Source organism: Anneissia japonica, unplaced genomic scaffold (assembly GCF_011630105.1).
Source record: "Anneissia japonica isolate Jap-2015-1 unplaced genomic scaffold, ASM1163010v1 scaffold288056_len91788_cov186, whole genome shotgun sequence".
Lineage (NCBI taxonomy): Eukaryota > Metazoa > Echinodermata > Crinoidea > Comatulida > Comatulidae > Anneissia > Anneissia japonica.
This window is the reverse complement of record NW_022704341.1, coordinates 29,641-35,915: the sequence shown is the minus strand read 5'-3', so window position 1 is coordinate 35,915 and position 6,275 is coordinate 29,641.

Here is a 6,275-nt window from a genome sequence, read left to right as displayed (position 1 = left end):
CAAATGTTACTGCAGCATATTGTGATTGTACGTGTTTTTAATTGACAGACGTCAGAGTTGTCGGTATATCGTCTGCATCGGACGGATATGTAGAGCTCCTCAACGAAGGCACATGGGGTAAAGTCTGTGCAGATGGTTGGGACATCGAAGACGCCTCCGTTATCTGTCGTCAACTTTATGTTACAACCGCCAGTCGAGCCTATTCCATTGAATATGGGGATAGTGGTCCGAATTCCGTGTTCACATCTAACGTTCAATGCACTGGTCGGGAAAGTAGGTTCTCCGAGTGCCTACATGGACCTTGGGAATCTACGTGTCCATCAAACATAGTTGCTGCGTTGGAGTGTGAAGGTAATGTTAATGAATATGTAAACAAGTTCTTACATCACAAGTTATCCAACTTTTACTGTTGCTATTAAAAAAAAATCAGTTTAAACAAAGCAGAACTTTGATATTGTAGTCAATGTTTTCCGCTTTAATAATAAAAGGTAGAGTATTCTAAATCTTGGCCGTAGATCATCCAATAATGGACCCTCCCATTGACGTAACCAGTTTATGCCGATATAAATTACACTCCCCTCTGCTAACCCGCGAAATGACTTTCTCCTGCAAAATGAGGCATGTTGTGGCAAAATGGCTAAGTTGTAGCAAAATTTGAAATTCAAGTTATTGGTATTTTGCAGATACCTGAGTATGTGATCTTTAAAATGAGGGGTCATTCATTGAAATTGGACATTTCAAGTCTAATTTATTGGAAAGCGAAATTACAGAACTCTTTAGAGTCAAGATAAACATGATTTTGAATAATTGCCTTCCAAAGTTATTTGTGCACACATTGTTTAATAGAATTAACTATCTAAATAACAATAAATAAACGATTTCTTGACCACTAATACTTTGGGACATGATAAATATGACATTAAACTGCTGATTTATCGTGAAAAAAAAATGGATTTTTAGGAAAATTTTTGGATTCCCATATTAATAGATCATTTACTCAATACTGGCATATGCGACAACTTAACCATTTCCCCACAACATTATGTCATGCACTACCGGTGGAGCAATTCCGACAACGAATCTAAAAACAAAGAGAAGTAATATGTATTGGCAACGGGAGGAATTGCCTAACCAGTTAAGGTCCATGAGAGCCCCACGGACAGATACCCTGAAGTAAAGTTTGTAGATAAATCGAATTTTTCTATTAAAAAGCATATGAATTGGATGAAAACGTAATCAAATGTGGGATACCAAACGATGCAACAGTATTCAAAATAATGGTATAATAAGGTACACTTTGTGTTCTTATCTTTTGGCCGATTTCAGACTAAAAACGTTTTTATTTTGTTCTTATGTTATACAATTTTCAAACATAGAAAAGTATTATTGTACAGCAGTGTACTGTAATGGAGTGTAGGCAAAGGTGGCCCCGGAAAAAAATGACCCCTGATAAAAAAGGTCTTGGAATAAATTCTATACATTCAAATGAGGTTTTTTTGTCGCTAGCACTGGAAATACAAAATAGTAATGAAAAAAATTAAATAATAATACAGTGCTTGAATATATAGGAAAATGATGTTATAAACATCAAACATATTTCATCAACGAAAGTTCCTTATAGTTTAAAAAAAACAGGTTTTTGGTGGTAATCACAGCCGCAATGTCTCACTATTTTGTCGAGCGTCATACACTTTGTTGTAGCACATTTTTCTTAATATATGTTTTGGTTCAAAGCCTTTCCTGGTAAATACATAACAAATACATATTGCGATAATACTCCTAATAATTAAACCACAGTATATATAAGTGACGTTTACATGCAATTGTTTTTAATACTCGCTATGGTTAAGCTTGCACTATTATAAAAATTTAACAAATACATATTATTCAAGATTCAATAATTTTATTGCTATTTTAGCCATCGAGGGCAATTATCCGTATACAATCACAAATTTACAATCACAAAATAAAAAATATGAAAATAACAAAAAGATTGCAATCTTCTCAGGCAAGTACAATAAAGTAAACTTAAACAAATAAGAGCTGCCTTAATGTCAGTAAGGGTGATATTAGCGGGATCAAGTGCCAGGTCTTAAGCAAGATAATACCAGTTATTTGTGTGGTGGAAGGAATTTGTCTTTGCTGCTAGATTCAATATAATTCCATTTGAATCTAGGCAGAAATTCTTCATCATTCGTTTTCTCTCAAAAATTGTCCATAACCCAGATCACCCATTACAATATTGCCTCCCCACGTCGCTCCTGCACTATTTCATCATTCTTCCATATTATGGAAGAATAATGAATGAAGTCGCAAGGAACGTGCTGGGAAAGAAAGAAATGAAGAATGACGAGAATGACGCAAAGAAATGGTGAAACAAAACATCTGGGTACGGATAGAGTTTTGGACTTGGCCTGAGAAAGGTTCTATTGGCCACATATTATGGAAATGGATACGACACTATATTACCAACGTATGCCAATGCATCAAACAAAAACCAACAGTTCGACCAACCAGAGCTCACTTAGTACCTTTTTCAACGACTTCTCCTGTGGATCTTTCTTTATCTGGAAAGGAGCAAGGGAGGATTCGAATACATCCTTGTGGTAGTTGACCATTTCAGCAGACTGGCGATGGCATACCCAATTAGAGATAAAAGTGCTAAATCTCTTGCCGATTGTATTTTCAACGATTTTATTTTAACTTGGATTTCCACATCGCATTCACCATGACCAAGGGCGGGATTTCGAGAACCAATTATTTCGGCAGTTACAACAACTATCAGGTATTTAGTCTACACGTACCACTCCATATCACCCCCAGGGAAATGGCTAGGTGGAAAGATTTAACAGAACTGTTTTGAACATACTGAAAACTTTACCCGAGGACCAGAACAACAACTGGAGGAAATCGCTTGACAGAATAGTTCATGCATATAACTGCACGAAGCATGAAGCGATGGATATTCTTCATTTTATTTGATGTATGGCAGGGCACCTGGCTCCCTATCGACATTGCATTTGGTCTCAATCCAACAAAGGTGATGGGTGAAGGTTTGGGCCACTCTGACTATGTGGCAAACTGGAAATCTGCGATGAGTGAAGCTTGTGCCCTGGCAGCCAGGAACAGCAAGAAATAAACTGACCTAGGAGCTCTGCATTATAACCGCAAGGTCTGTTACACTGACCTCGAAAATGGTGATAGAGTCCTTAGTCAAAATGACCTTGAATGAAGGAATGTAATTTCTTGTAAAAAAATGAATTTCGAGAGCTTTAAATGTAAAACATGACAGGTAATTATTAAGATGCCATACAATATTTGACCTGGAATTACCTTGAATGACCTTAAATAAATGACCTTAAATGAACAATCTGCTTAGATTATTCATTTAATTACCTTAACTTATAATTACCTTAAATGAACAATTTTACCAGGTAAAAAATGGCATGCTAGTATTCCTTAACCATTTAAACACTAGAATTATAATTCCAAGTTAGAAGAGGCGTTAATACCATGAAGATACATAGGTTTTATAAGGTGGCCATTTTTAAATCTAAGATGGCTGCCATAATGACATCCGATAAAATGGTTTCTATCAAAAATTGAATGCTATGGCCATAAGGAGCATGTAAAAAGTTGGTGCTTTTGTCCAAAACGTCCATATGGCACTATAGCTGCCTTGCGTATTATGCATACACTACAAAGTATGTCGTTGTATTTGTGGCAGCCATCTTAAAATTAATGATACACATCAAATAAGTGTACCTGTATGCATCAGAACAATTTTAGGATTTGTAAATATATTTTAGAAAAAAAAAAAATATGATGATATATGTTGAAAAGATCCAAGTTTTTTTTTTACAATTTTTGGTTAAAACTAGCCATTTTTGGCTGCCATTTTGAAAAAAACGCACTTCCCCTATGTGGATTTTTCTAGACTTTTAGTATGTCCATACAAAGACCTTAAGAAAATGCACTGTGCAAACAGAAATTCTATTGCAATTTTTTCAACCCTAAGATGTATTTTTCTTGTACTAAAATGCACCATCAAGTGCTGGGCCTTAATTCTGAGGCTGCCCCATTTATTCAGCGTGTCGATGATACTCCTATGCTAGCCAGGAATGAGATTGAAGCGGATGATAACACGGTAGAGCAAAACGTAATTGATGAGCATGAAAACCTAACAGAAGTACCCTCAACTGATCCTCCTGTAGCGGAAGAAGGCCGACCTCAAAGCCATAGGAGACCTCCAAACCGGTTCAACTACGATCAACCTGGAATACCTGAATAAAGTGCTTCGGTTCACGCAACACAAGCTACAGGAAACCAAACTATCCCACCAAACCAACATCAATGCAGGATTCCGATGTCAGCATATCCATGGTGGAAGCAGTTCATGCCAATACCAAACCCAAGAATGGCACTTCCATACCAAACTAATATATAGCAACTGATGTACCAACATATGTTTATGATGTCGAATTCGTAGATGATGATAATGATGATGTCACCGTCTAATCTTTATTAGATAGATAACTTGCATAATTATGATTTGTTTTAAAGTTGAATTTCATGGTAGTTTTCTAAATTGTGAAACCCGTATACAAAATTGTGTTTATTTTTTTTTGTTTTTTTTTAATTGATTTGTAAATGTAGAGTCTACATTTAATTTAGTGGGGGGGGGGGGTGTAACACCCTAGAATAATTATCCCAAGAAGTTACCCACATTAAAATGGAATAGGCCCAGGGTGGACAATCTTGGTCAAGATGAATAAATTGATACTGTATGTTTGAACACACAACTGGTAACACCTTCATTTATTGTTCACAGGTATGTTCATTTTATGTTATTTTGTTGGAACTTATTCTAGTTTTATGAGATATTGCAGTAAGATTATATTATATTAAACTGAGATAAAGTTAGAAGTTTAAAAGTCAGTTTAAGTAACAGTTGTTACCACTGTGTACAACAGAGAATAACAACAGTATTTTATTATTAGTTTATAATTTATATAGTTTTGTAACCTAGTATTAATGTATTTACGTTATGTAATTATGGTTACTCCCAGTATACTGCTGTGATTCGGAAGAACGCATTATAAGCCAAAATCATAGTTTCAAGACATTGAGCAAAACGCGTTTCTTGTTAGCCTTTTGTTATAGAAATGAATTATATTGATTTTTTGTGTAATTGTACTAACTACACAACAGAAAAACATATTGAAGTACTTTTTTAATATATTTTTTTCTATAACCCAGTCAAAATGGACATAATGCGCTTTTCAAAATTAAAACAAAAGCCAATAAAGAATGAAAAATCTAATGTTAGGCATTATATCCAGTTTTGCCAGTAAATAGCATGCATTTTTCTTTACTTAAGGATTTAGCTAATGAAAAATAACAAATTAAAGTGAATTTTCACCAGAACTATAGAGGTTTAAATTCCATTATGCTTGAATAACTTAAAACAAAACAAAATAGAAAGTTTCTTAAGGGTTTTTGTTTATATTATTTAGCAACATTATCGCATTCACTCTCATAAAATATTTACAAAATGTGTCTGATCGGATTTACTAAATGTTGCATTTCCCCTAAAATATGGTATGTTACATGTAAAATTTAAATTAAATACTGTCATTAACCACTACAGGAAAAACAAGCAACAACACTGTTAGTAAGTTTTTACAACATAAATAATCGGTTTATTTAAATTCTCTATGAAGAATACCCGCCTTTAAATTTAATAAACAAAAAATAAATACCACTTCTAAACACACTACTTCAGGCCCATTTGTAAATTTCTGTTTCCTTAAATTATAAGGAAGTGTACTCATTTAAATATAGCTAAATATTTTTAATGTAAATTTAGCATAGGTATTATATTTAAATTCCAAGCATCGGCTTAATTGGAAAGTCTAAATAAAACATTTTTAAGTTTGATATGTATGTATTTTATTTTGTTTGTTGAATGGTCTTAGTTGCAATAATAATTACTAATATACAGAATAAAATTTATATTATGGCCACAATTTGGTCATGGTCATATTGCATCTTATTTTTTAAAGTCTGACGACAAACTGGGGAACGGTGAATGAGATACAGATTTTTTAATATTTAAAAACTGGGGGAAAAGGGGCGTTATCGCCTTTTCTTTTACACCTTTTTCGACCAGTTTTTAAATATTCAAAAATCTGTATCTCATTCAACGTTCCCCGTTTGTCTGTGTCACAAGCTCTGTTTGTGGTTTTCTACCGTAGCAACAAATCAACTTGGGC